Source organism: Hemicordylus capensis, chromosome 1 (genome assembly GCF_027244095.1).
Source record: "Hemicordylus capensis ecotype Gifberg chromosome 1, rHemCap1.1.pri, whole genome shotgun sequence".
Taxonomy (NCBI): Eukaryota; Metazoa; Chordata; class Lepidosauria; order Squamata; family Cordylidae; genus Hemicordylus; species Hemicordylus capensis.
The window spans coordinates 130,635,461-130,649,355 of NC_069657.1; the positions used below are offsets into that span (position 1 = coordinate 130,635,461).

General features: G+C 45.3%; 1 protein-coding gene and 1 long non-coding RNA gene across 18 annotated transcripts in view; one reads left to right on the top strand and one right to left on the bottom strand.

Moving 5' to 3' along the window:
- Positions 1-1,511, top strand: part of LOC128340593 (uncharacterized) — a 44,014-nt gene extending 42,503 nt beyond the window's left edge. The window contains exon 3 of the long non-coding RNA XR_008313819.1: positions 1,146-1,511. This is a non-coding gene — a long non-coding RNA (uncharacterized LOC128340593). The remainder of the gene's footprint in view (positions 1-1,145) is intronic.
- The window catches only part of BRSK2 (BR serine/threonine kinase 2), a 731,324-nt gene that overhangs the window by 265,855 nt on the left and 451,574 nt on the right, over positions 1-13,895 (bottom strand). The gene's annotated exons all lie outside the window — the stretch shown is intronic.

Here is a 13,895-nt window from a genome sequence, read left to right on the forward strand (position 1 = left end):
TCTAATCAAGGCTTCCTTTATGATGAAATGATGGCATGTAAGCAATATTACAGAAAAGATAAACGCACAGTTAACTACAGATGTCATCATATTGCATATTTAAGAAAAAAGAATGCTGGATACATTTCACATCAAGTCCAATGCACATAAAGTACTGCTTGAAAAGAGAATGTGCCAGATTTGGATGTTTACGTTATTTAATCATTATTTTGATGTTTCTCTTTATTGTTGGTCATTGATTATAAATAAGATCTGAATCTGATGTTTCTCTAATCCTATCCTGAAGGCTCAAGGTGAATTACAAAATATATAATTAGGACCAAACTGGACATGTGTTTTCTGTTTGGGTATCACTTCCATGTTAGAAAACTTACACATACCATACTGTGAAAAACATGTCTCACAAAATAGAGAGGATGGGAGGATATTGCGTGGGAGGTGGGAGCTAGCTGGGCTGGACAGTTTTTCCTCCACCTTTGCTAAAATGCTGTGGATAGAATCTGGGTAGGGTGCGTCTGTCCTGCCTCCCAGACAATCACTCTCTCATCCTCCTACCTTGATCTTGGAGTTGACATGATTGCCAATTAGGAGCATGCCTGGTGCTCCTACCCTGGCTGGGCACTCCTCCTACCCAGATTTCAATCGTGTGAACAAGCCTTATATCTATTCCTTTCAATTCATTATTTAGACACATGCACCTTGCTTGCTGTATTGGGACATTGTTCTTGTTAACAGTTACAATCACGACTCAGCTCCACCTCACTCCTTCTCAGCATTTACTTAGTGCTAAGTTCCTTGCCAACCAAGAGAAACACCAGATGGTGGTCTATTATCCAAGATGAACCAGAGGCAAGAGAAAGCCACCTGACTATACAGGAGCTCTTACTTCATCTGCACTGAGCCAGCCGTTGAGTGGAGAAGTTCAAGTGAGCTCTGTGATTACCTCAGGATAAGCAATCACTCTTAATACAAACGTTCTTAGCAGATGCAATGTATTTGGAAGGCTGATGGTCAAAATTTCTTTTAGTCTTCTTTAGTGCGGACAGGGGAGAGCAAGAAACTCTGTTCATTCTGCAGTTTGGCAAGTTTTGAGGAGGGCAGAACTGGGAAACCAATTATCTCTTCTCACTCTCTTTTTCCTCTAGGAGTATATCATAAAAAGAAAAAGAAAAACCTAGTCAGCTAAGCAGATTATGAGCCCTACAGTGAAAAAGAGTAGCTGAGAGATGCAGAAGTCTTGAGAATATTATGCTGAAGCCAAGTGCCGGCAGGAGAGATTGTGCAAATGAGTTTGGAGAATAGCTTGCTGCTTCTTCCAACTGTAATGGTCAAACTTATGACCTAGAAGAGGAAGGGGTAAAAAAAACCTTACCCATACTTCTGCTTTTCCTAACATATTTGTGCTCTGCATTTTTAAGTTCGGCCAATTCTTACATTCAATCTAAAAACCACAGTTTCAGTACTTTTAACACAGGACTGAGTCTCACGTGGATCATCAAAGTCATATAGTTTTTGGTAGGAGTTTCCAGCTATTGTTTAAAGGCTTGTCCATTCTATCTGTATGTATTCTAACTTCTGCATAATGTATCCACTATTAGTGTTCTAATAGTGGCTAATTATATAATTTTTAAAATAAAGGAGATGAGTTGTTTCTCACAAAGAGTCAAAAGTATGATCATCTTTATGAATAACAAACTCAGGTGGTTAAGTGTGTATCAGTTTAGAAACAAAACAGGGCCACCCAGAAATAAAGCAGTGGTACCCAAGGGATTCCCTAGGTATGCAGAAACATATTAATTTCTAAATTAAGACCAGGGCATCAGCAAGACTACCAAACAATGTAAGTCTCGGGCAGTCTTGCTGATGCCCTGGTCTCCCTTTGGAACGAGGAGTCTCTAGACATCCTCACACACTCAGCTCCCTAGTGTACAGAAGGGGCTGGAAGCAATGAAATGGGTAAGTCCATTATTAGAGGGCATGTGGTGCAAAACTTGTAGTGAATCTGGCCAAACTCAAGCTATACCTCCATTTAGAGCCTTTGGTGGTGATGATTGCAGGCTCTGTGGTGGTGGTGGTGGTGGTGGTGACTAAAGTATACTTCTCTGTCACCATTACACCTACACAGTGTTGGCCAGAAAAACTATACTAGTTGAGACCAGCCTTCTGCATTCTGGCTCATATAATCAGATGGATGAGGACTTTGTAGTCTGCTGTGCAGGGCTGGCCCATCCAATAGGCAATTCCTGAGGGCACCAAGTGGGGAGAACCCACCAAGTGGGGAGGGCCATGAATGGCCTGGGTCATGGCCACCCACCCGCTAGGCAGACATAGATGGCCACCTAGGATGGCAACCTGTGAGGTGCACTATTGCATCCCCCACACCCTTTGCCTGCTTGGGCACTGCCTGCCCCTGCAGGTGCACACACTGCCCTCCCGAGTGGGTAGGCCACCAAGCGGGCACTCCCCACCCCTGCTGCCCGGCCACCTACTTGCTCTCCTCACTGCCTCTGCCTGTTGCTCCTGCAGCTGTTTCTGGACATCGGCCTGCTGTGGCACATTATAATCACATTGCAACATCATTATAACGTTCCGCAGCAGGCTGGCTGCCCAGAAGCAGCCAGCAGCGGCCGGAGAAGTGAGCAAGTGAGTGGGTGGAAGGGAGGCAAAGGGGACCACTCACCCACTCAGATGACAAGGACTGCCTGCCCACCTACCCACTCACCCACTTGGATGATGGGAAGTGTCTCCCTATGCAGGCAGGGGTGGATTAAGCCTTTTGCTGCCCATCGGCAGCCAAGGGTTTTCCACCCCCACTGCAGCAAGGAGGGTAGGGGTGGTGAGGATGAAGCCCCCCTTTTACTTCTAAATGTCACCGCTGCAGCTGCAGAGAGTGGGGGATGAGAGGCAAGTCCCCCCTTCTACATTAAAATGCCACTGGGCAGAATGGGGCAGCTGGCTACAGCGGGGACTGGGAGGGTGTGGGGTGGGGAGGAAGTTCCCCCATTTTACCTCAAAGCAGCTTCTGCTGCTGTGTGAAACCTCCACGGTGGAGGAACAAACAGTTAACTGGAGGAGCGAGGGAGAGCACCTTCCAGATCCCCTCCTCCCTCTCAAATAAGTGCAGTGTTCCACAATTAAAAAACCCAAAACCAAAACAGACACAGAGAATCCTCTCCAACTGACTTTTACAAACTATTTGACAAATCCAGATATGTTACTAAAAATATAGGCTCTGAAAATCCCATCATTATTTGAGAGTATGTATGTGTGTGAGCACACATTCTCCCTCATGAAACTGAACAAACCTTCCCTGCATTCAATACTGACAGATCAAAATTTAAGACATTAATAAAGCAGTGGCAACAAGGTTTTCTCTAGACATCAGTCGAACAGCAAGTGCGAAATGGTGCAAGATCTCATATTGACAAAATATGTAGACCTGGCCCAAGCTGAACAAGTGGTTTGAGGTACTGAGCGAGATGTTGCCTTAATCACATGGCGCTTGGAGTTGAGTCGTCCCCATTCCCCACTTCTGTTTCCTTTTCCCTGGTGTGATACATGCACTCGAGAGCAGTTTGCATGATGGGTAATGGCAAGAGGGGCCTACTCCCTGAATCATCCTAGCTGATGTGACTGTGCGCAGGCTCTCCCATCTGGAGGAGCCTGGCCTCACAGTGCAGCTACCTGTGGTAGAAGTCATGGAGAGGTCCTCCCCTTTCACAGAAGAAGCTCTTCTTCCTGTGGCAGTGGAGGAGGAGGTGTCGTCGGCTGCTAGCCCAGATCATTCACTCCATTGTCCCCAGTCCCCATTTGCAGTGCGACCCCTGTCTGAGACTGAGGAGGAGCAGGCAGATGTCATTCCGGTTGTTCCTGGACCTTCTCAGCCCTGGAAAGAGAACAGTGGTGGTGGTGGCCACCAGAATGAACCAGCAGTCCCAATACTACCACCATCACAACATGGTCCCAGACAGAGAGCAGCATGATGTAGGATCACTTTGCACTCTGCTCTGGTGACCCACACTATGCTGTCTGCATCCACTTCAGGACACAGGTTGGCAGGGGTAAGGACCCCAAGTGTCTTGAGATGAAGGTTATGCTGCAGCACAGTACGGCACTTTATTTCAATTATTTCCACCATTTTTCTGACTCACCCCCTCCCCCAGGAATTTAACCCCCCAATTCCCATTCACCCCATGACTCATTATCCACAGTTTCGTTACCTGGGGAAATTGGTGGGAACTGACCCACTGCAGATAATGAGGTCCACCAGTATTACAGAGAGCCAGCGTGGTGTACTGGACTAGGACCGAGGAGATCCGAGTTCAGATCCCCATTCAGCCATGAAACTAGCTGGGTGACTCTGGGCCAGTCACTTCTCTCTCAGACTAACCTACTTCACACGGTTGTTGTGAAAGAGAAACTCAAGTATGTAGTACACCGCTCTGGGCTCCTTGGAGGAAGAGCGGGATATAAATGTAATAATAATAATAATAATAATAATAATAATAATAATAATAATAATAATATTTCATCCTGTACCTCTCAGCATATGTCCCATGCAGTTCTATCACTTTCGCTTTGTAACAATCAGCCTCTGATCAGCCCCTCCCCTACCCTAAAGAGTGAATCGGAAGTGAACCCTGTCCTGACAGGCTGGTGACCTTCAGGGATCAGCCAATCAGCACCAGGTGGGTGGGACCTAGAGGGCCATGAGGCAAGAAGAGAAGGGTTTCTTTGTTCAGTTGAAGCTAGGCTGGACTTGCAACAGGATGTGTGGCCAGGGAAATAGTTGCAGAAAGGAGAACTGCAGTTCTTGGAAGATAAGACTGCAGGGGCTTGTATTCTCTCCTGCAGTTTGGGGTGAGTTCAAGAGGAAAGGAAGCCATGGGTTTTGGCTTCTGGAAGTTTAGCAGAGGGAACAGTTTGCATTAGACTTTTATTTTCCTTTTGTGTGCTCTCTATATCCTTGCAACTGGTCTAGGACTGTAACATAACTAAGCTAAGAAACATTCCTCCAGGGCAGTGCAAAAGTCTCTGTAAACTTTAAAGGGTGCTTTTGTATGTTCCTACTTCCTGGTTCCTTACAACTGGGGTGCTTTTTGAAGTATTCTTGCAACTACTGAGCAGTGTTCTCTCTAACAGGGAGTTCCAGATGTTGTTGACTTCAACTCCTATTGCCATTGCAGCTGGGGATTCTGGAAGTCATAGTTAACAACATCTTGGAATCCATGTTAGAGGGAACACTGCTACTGAGTATTTTTACCTTTAACTAAAAGCTAAGAAAGCCTCAGACAGAAACAGTCTGTAGTATTTTGAATAAAATTTATTTTTCTTTTTTGTTCTTTACAATTTTAACCAGCCTCTTTGAGTGGATTTTTAACTCAGGAAAGGGGGCTAGAAAGGGGTTTACTCTGGTGCAAACACATCTAAATTTGATCATTCAGCTACCAAGTTTTTCTCGCCATGTGTAAGAAATTCACCCAAATAAACAAACAAACAAACAAACAAACAAACTCTGATAATCGGGTGTGGTGGCAGTGTATTATCTACCAGGAAGGTTTCTGGGGAGGAGCCTTTGTTCAGAAAGCATGGGGATGATTCAGCATTTTTCTTCTCCTCACATGGGCTTCCTCTGAGACAAAGGCTGGGTTTAAATCTGCTACACACTTATCCTGCCATCACTGTAAGGTTCACCCCTCCCATGGTCCATATAAATGAGCTAAAGAAGATGTATGGGAGAAACCAACCATTCAAAGACAGGCCTGGACTTGTGTGCCACTTCCAGCATGTTAGGAAACTTTTGAATTGGCCATCTAGGTCTGCCTGCCTGCTCAAGCTAGTCCTAGCTCACAGTGCTGCTCATTCTCCCTTCCTCTTTTATTGCCTCTTGTTTCATTTTTGTGTCTCAGTCTGCAGCTCATTCACTGCCTGTCACACTCCTCACCCTCTCCATACTGCATTCTTTTCAAATGACAACAAACATCAGTGGCAATTCTTCCACTACTATGGCTGGCTCATATCTCTTTTTTAATGGTCTGTTGCATTTTAAGAAGCAGCAGAACTGACTGGAATACTGTGGTGAGCAGGAAAAGAGCTGTGAAGGACCCTGCACCAAGTGCCAGGACTGAGGAGACTGACTTCTGTCCCTGAATGGAGCGCTAACGCCATATAAAGAATTTGTGCTTATCCTTCCCCACCCAACCCCCGCTCCAGCCTCTGCAGGATTATTTTTTGGTGTTTAGGTAGCAAGGGTTGTGTTTTTTTACATCTTGGACATTTATTTTTTTTGTTTTTTTAATGAATGCATTCTTGGTTATGCTTTCCTCACTGTGCTGCTACTGTATTTTGTTGGGGGGGAAATGTATTCTATATTTTGTTTTTATTTTGTTGACCATTGCCTTGATTCACATTTGCAAGAAAGGTGGCATATAAAAATAAGCATGTAGATGGAAAGGTCAGCATCTTCGTAGAACAAGAAGATCCGTTTTAGGAACTTCCTTGTTCAGAAGCAGTTTACCCTTCAAGTACCAGATGCCAGGACAAAGAATACAAGATGGCTCTTGGCTTCATGCCCTGCTTGTGAGCTGCCTGGTAGCATCTGGCTGGCCACTGCTAAATGCTGGACTAGATGAACCTTTGGTCTGTTCCAGAAAGGCAATTTTCATAATCTCAAAAACAACAGAAAGCAATTCTGCCTGAAACCAATGGGATGAGCTGAAGAACCTTGTCCAGCTGTCATTTCTGCTTCAGTGAATCCAGAGCACATTAGGATGTGACATAAAGCCCAAGACTAAATCCTCGTCACATCATTATCAAACAAGACAAATTATTATAATAGAGAAAACACGATATTAGGGGATTGTGCATGACATCACTGCCAGCCAATCAGGCAGAAGATCCTATTGCACAGAGAGCTCTCGAGCCAGTTAGCAAACAACCGAGATGGGGAAGCAAATCAACAAGGAAAGCCACGTGGATGGACAAGAAGAGGTACATTTATTATGTTGTGTGACTTCAAGCTGGGTGACGACAGGAAGAGCCTGGGGTAGCACATTGAGAATTCACACAGTAACTTAGAGCAAGTAGCCATCTGCAGTGATTTATGGCCTAGCACAGCAGTGGGTGCAAATTACAGCTGTGCTGATACAGGCAAAAATAAGTCCTGGAAATGAGATACCAGCCAGCACACAGCAAAAAGCAGATGCAGGCCCCTAGAGCGTCTCCGATTGAGAATAACACCCTCTGCCGCCATGAAAATAATTGTCTGGCTCCCATTAGGAAATGTTTTAGCTCTGATACACAAACTACCTTTTATTAATATCAGTATTTCCCAGCCCCAGAAAATCCCAGCAAATCATTAAAACATTAGAATGTTTCAATTTATCCTCCATGCCAGAAAGCTGAACCATTTGGCTATAAGGGCAAGAGGAAGAAACAAGCAAGCAAGCAAAAGAATAGGACGACTTTGAAAATCAGCACCTTTAGATTCAGTCAAGTCAGAGTTATTAGCATGCTGCTCTTACATCAGTGTTGCACTGAAATCCCTCACTGTCATGCAATAAATGTATTCTGTAAGGAGAGAATACTGTTCTATGAGGACTGAACTGAAGCTGGTGGTGGCACATTTAGGCCTAAGCAATGTCCTCCACAAGGCCAAAGACGCACTGAACCTACAGAAGGCCAGATTATGGCTGTTCTGGGTGAGCTGCATGTTTGGATATTTCCAGGGGTGAACTCCCCTCGCCAAACCTAATAACCCATATCATCAATCCCCCAAACATATTTTCTTTCCCCCTGCAAAACAGTGTACCCCTCACCAATTAAGTGAGGAGTTGCTCCTCAAACTTTTTCTCTGTCTGTACTCTGAATGCTTCCCCAGAAACATGCACCTACCCATAGAAAACCTGGCCCAGTTGTGGTGGGTGTTGCAATACACAATGTGGGAGTGAGTATCAAAGCATTCAGTATTTATGTGGCTGCTCCATATCTAGTTTTTAGCACATCTTTCTGCTCCCTAACAGTTTTCCTCTTGCATCAGTGGCTCCCATGAAGGATGGCTTGAACTGACTTGGCTAATACCTGATAAGGATTCCTGTTATGTCAACTTAATTTCGAGTAGACTGTTACAGTGTCACAGGCTGCAGCGACTCTGCTGAGTAAACTGATGTATAAGCAACAATGAAGCTGGCCCTTAGTCTTGTGCTCTGATTCCTAAGGAAAACATATTGAATTGACAAGGGAATAGACTAAACTATCTAATTGCATTTTCCATCTCGCATTGCTATGCTTCTGCAACTTTTGCTACTGTTTTATGAACCATGGCTGATAGCCATATGCCTAAAGACATCCAAAGCATACGCAAGAGAAATCCTCTTTTCCTGCGTCTGCAGCAATCAAAGCACATTGGCACCATCAAGTTTTCTGTATGCTAATGCTAAATGCATGGCCATTTAAGGTTCCAAAATCTAGTGTCCTCACCTGAACTAATGTGAAAATGCTGGCATTCAAAACTCAACTTTTGCAAGAGCAGAATCTGACAAAAACCAGGTTTAAAAAAAATGGAAAGGATGCAATGCAAAGCAAAATAATAATAGCTAGCTTAACCCATGCAGAGCATCTGCATGCTAGTACTTGATTCCTCCCCTCACCCGCCGCTACAACCCACCTCAACTCAGAGATCTCCTCACTCTCACCTGAGCTGCACTCCTGCTCCTCCTCCGCCACCCCACTGCTTCCATCCCCCTCACCCCTCTTGGTCGCAGCTGCAGCGTTGCTGGCGCCTATTGGCCAAGCTGCAGCCCCCTATCCCCAGAGATCGCCCCACTCCTGCTCCTCCCCACAGGAGCAGCAGCAGCGGTTGACTGGGACCTTCCTTGCTGCCACCACCACCATGGCCTCTCATTCCCCTCAGGCCACTGACAGGCCCTTGCCTGCCTTCCTGCCTGCCTCCACCAATGGCCTCAGTAACCCTGCTAGCAGGAGTGGTTGACTGGGCCCTTTCTTGCTACTGCCGCCGCCATGACCACTCGTTCCCCTCTGGCCGCTGACAGGCTCTTACACCTTACTCTTACTCCGTCCCTTACTCTTCCTTCTCTCTCTCTCCCTCTCTCTCTCTCAATCTTCCCCCTTCTTTTTCTCTGTTTCTCTCTCCTCCGTTTGCTCTTCTCCTCTGTCTTTCTTCCCCTCCCTTCTCTCTCTCTCTCTCTCTGTCCCTCCCTGTGTTAACAGATCTTGTTCATCTTGTTTCCTCATCTAATTCACACAACGGCAGCCTCCTTCTCCTGAAGGGGTTCATTCGTCCCTCATGCCCCTCTCTTCGCAGACCCGTGCCCACTATTATACATAGGAACATAGGAAGCTGTCATATACTGAGTCAGACCATTGGTCTGTCTAGCTCAGTATTGTCTTCACAGATTGGCAGCAGCTTCTTCAAGGTTGCAGGCGGGAATCTCTCTCATCTCTATCTTGAAGAAGCCAGGGAGGGAACTTGAAACCTTCTGAATATATATATTCCTCTCCTCTACAATCAAGAACATCTTCCGAACAGTAACAGTTGCATTCCAACTGACCTTAACCATCACAGGCCCCTCCTCCCTATCTGCAAATGGAATCCCCACTGCCCAGTCTGGTGTTTCTCTTCACAAACTCTCCTGAGAGCTGCCACGCACGAGATTAGCCATGGGTACACCTTAGAGAATTATATATAGAGATAATAATGAAGAAGAGGCTTAGTTTGCTCTTTTGAGTTCTACAAAGACAAATTCTAAGGCTCAAATCTCCCTGGAAGACATACCTTCTCTGAAATGAACATGCTGCCACTCACTTCACATACTGGATGTGAGAAGTATGCATCAGCAACATTCTTAACAGTTCTCTCTCTCTCTCTTCCTTAGTATTTCTTCATATGGTTCCAGGGGGGAATTAGTCATTAAAAAAAGGTTTCAGCGTTGAGTTCTGGTATGTCTTGGTTCAAATTAGGCTAACAAAAAGATTGTACAGATATCTTGTTCAATATATGCCAGCTCATTAAAAATACTCTTGGAGGCAATCTTGCTCATCCTGCCTGCAGAGCAATCACATTCCATTCCACATCACTCTTCCCTTCCACCAGCTTACATCTGGGTGCCAAGAACAGAGATGCTCCTCACTGTGACTAGAGCATTCACTCCTAATGCCCCTCCCAAGCCTCACCTCAAAGCATTCAGCAACCTTTTCCTCCTCTGAGTCCCACTCCCAGCTACTCCAGATAGAATCAGGCGTACTGCTACCCTATGGGGCAGGGCTAGGAAAGAGCAAATTGCTGAACATTTCAAGGCAAGGGATGGGATAGCAGTGGAACTGAAGGCTCTCGTTATGACGAAATGCACCAGGCATAAGGTGCTGGTAGGGGTCCATACACTTCTCCAGGGGAGTCAGTGCTGATTTTGTAGATGGGCGAGTAGGATTGCGGCCTTTATGTCTTGTTATAAATTTGACTGTCTTGGTAATGGTTTAATCTGACTAACCTCATGGTGTTCAGTAGGGCTGGCCATTTTCATGTGTGCTAATGAAGGTGGTCAGGATGATGATGATGATTACATTTATATCCCGCTCTTCCTCCAAGGAGCCCAGAGCGGTGTACTACATACTTAAGTTTCTCTTTTACAACAACCCTGTGAAGTAGGTTAGGCTGAGAGAGAAGGGACTGGCCCAGAGTCACCCAGCAAGTATCATGGCTGAATGGGGATTTGAACTCAGATCTCCTACACCACGCTGGCAATTGCATTGCACTAGTACTAGTTATCAGCTCATTGCACTGGGATGAGGGTCAAAGTCACTTTTATAGAAAAGCTGGTTTCTTTGAAAAAATTGACTGCCTTCCATGGAGTTTCAAAAGGACGCCTCTCCTTTCCTGATGATACTGCCCTGATGATAATGCATCAGGAAAGGAAGCGGTGTCATAATGCTGTGCCATTTTCCTGGTGTATAACTGGGCGGGGTGGAATTGCCACACCATATAGTTTCAGTGCTGCCATCCTGCCCCTCCAGTAATACACCAGGAAAAAAAATGCAATGACATGATGTTGCTTCCTTTCCTAGTGTATTATAAGGTGGTACAAGGAAAGAAAAAGCGGCATTTTTAAATGCTTCTGTTGTCGGAAAGCAGCTGATTTTTTCAAAGAAGTCAGTTCTTCAGAAAAAAGTAAGTCCCACCCGCACTCTCCAATCCTATTTGATGCCATAGCAATACAATGCTGTATGGTTTAGAAGTGGTTGCCAATATCGGAGGAATTTCCTCTTGAATCATTTCCAGAGTAACATGTCCCAATAGGGTCTATATCACCTCGGATGTGATTATCAATTTGATGCGATGCACAGCCCTAGAGATCAGGTGCCTAGCAAAAGGACTGAGTGTTCCTTAACTTCTCCAGCCTCCAGAATGTAACCTGCATTCACATTTGGAGTAGGGTAGAGATACAGTTAGAAGCAGTTTACAGCATGAATTTGGGCAGAGACAGAGGGACATATTACACGTTATTAAAAGATGCATGCAATGAAAACCCAACTTTAAACAAATTAAATGCAGTCTCAGATGGCTGACATTTTCAATAAAGGAGCAGAAAGGGGAGGGGCAAGGAGGGGAAGAAGGCTATGAACCTTTTCCAGCTCAAAACCACCCCCAGCTGGGGCTTCAAACAGGGGAACATGCCTTTGTTCCCCTGTTTGAAGCCCCAAACAGGGAGCTTTGGGAGGTGGTTCAAAACCACCTCCCCGTGGGGCTTCAAACAGGGGAACATGCCTTTGGAACTCCATGGGTGAGGGGGAAAGTTTGACATGTTCATGCATCTGGAACTCTATGAGGGGAAAAGCAATGGGGGTGGTGGTGGGGGTGGCAATTCTGAGTTGAAAAATGGCTGAAGACAGTATCCCACATTCTGCTTGCTACTCTCACCCAGGTGAGTGGCCCATCGCTTTCTGGCAAGGGTGGTGAAAGGAGAATCACTTCCCTCTCCGTCTTGGAACTGGGAAGGGAGTGGGCATCACCTCTGCCCTAGGAAAGGTCCCCACTCCCTCTCCAGCTGAGAATGGCTGTTGTGGCAAAGGCATCAGCAGCAGCACTTGGAGCTTCTTTGCCTCTCACTACCAAAACAAGCCTCAGCCGTTCCCTCTGGCTCCAAGAAAAGGGAAGGCGGGTGGGCAGGGATAATCTCTGTAGTTGCACTGGCCTTCCAAAGCCACTGCTGCAGCCCAGGGTAACTGTTGGGATGATCCCTGCCCTCAGCAGAGAATTGTCCCTGATCAGTGCAAGATTGAGTCTAACAGTGCATGACTGGGTCTAATGCTGCAAGCATATGCACAGTGGTTTGGGAATAAGTTCCATTTTAACACTGGCGAATACATGATTTCCCACTAAATAAAAGAAACATGCATAGGACTGGACTGAACAGAAGGGGTAGGATCCTGACAGCCATAAATTTTAGCTTGGCTACCAAGGCTAATCAACCCTGGCTTGAGGAGTAAGTACTGAGCACTCTCTTCCATGCTAATGCTCCTCTGAAAACCTTGGCCTCCAGAGACTGCTTGCTTCTCATTTTAGGGAAAAGTTGGAGCTTTGTTATACATGTAGCTTGTGAGAGAAAGGGGGGGGGATGAATATACAGACTTGGGGACTTCAGGGGTGCCCACACTTTTCCTTTGAAAATCTGATTTAGTTATGGTATCTTATTCTAAGAATTTTCTCACTTCTGAATGCTCTGCCAGTATATTTGTAGATACAAAGATATCACAAATACTGAGATTAGAAATAAACAGATATCACAATGCACAAGTGCGCTCACGCTCGCTCTCTCTTTCCACAAGGAAACGAAACCCTGGAACATTGCCTATAGACTTCACACAGGTCACGTAAGTGAAGCTGGTCTTGTGGTAGCAAGCATGAATTGTGGCTTTTGAAAAGCAGGCTCCACTCTGGTTTGCATTTGGTTGGGCAACTATATGTGTGAGCACTGTAAGATATCCCCTTAGGGGATGGGGCCACTCTGGGACGAGTGTAGATGAGCATCTACGTGCTTACATAAAAAAGGTTCCAAGTTTTCTCCCTAGCGTCCCCAAGATAGAGCTGAGAGGGACTCCTGCCTATAACTTTGGAGAAGCCTCTGCCAGTCTGTGTAGATAATACTGAGCTAGATGGACCAATGGTCTGACTCAGTATATGGCAGCTTCCTATGTTATTATATAACATGTATAAAGATATTTCTTGATAGATATTATGCATACATTTGTATTACATACACACTCACACATACACACATGTGCACACACACACACACACACACATATTAGAACACAATGCACACACACACACACAAACATAATAATTAAGCTATCACAGTACTTTGCTTACCCAATAAAATCAGATTAAGTAGGTAAGGGTAAAGAGACAAATCATTTAGCATGTTCAAATGAGCAACAGAAATGGAGAAGTGGTGTGTAAACTGCATATTCTAGGGTTTTTGTTTATCAAGAATGCATTTTCAGTCTGATTGGGAAGAATCATTATGGAGGGAATTCAAAACATTTTTAAACAGCAACGGCCATCATTAAGAATTCATTTTCAACAGGAAAGCTGGGGGGAAATTAAAATTAATGAGAAGGATAAGGGGAGGGGGAAACTTTGAAGATGACAGCTTTTTGCCATTGAAAGCACATACTTAATGTTAATCGGAGGCAGGTTACATACAAGTGCTAGCCCTTGTCCTGCTGTTATAGTCTGCAGGCTCAAATCAGTGCTGCATTTCAGTCCCTATGTGCCAGGCCCCGTGTGCAGCTACCACAGAAAAGAGAGGAACAAAAGGACAGATGCAAAGAGGGAGAAGACGTTGACTGCAATAAGTCTAACAGCCCAATTTTTAAGG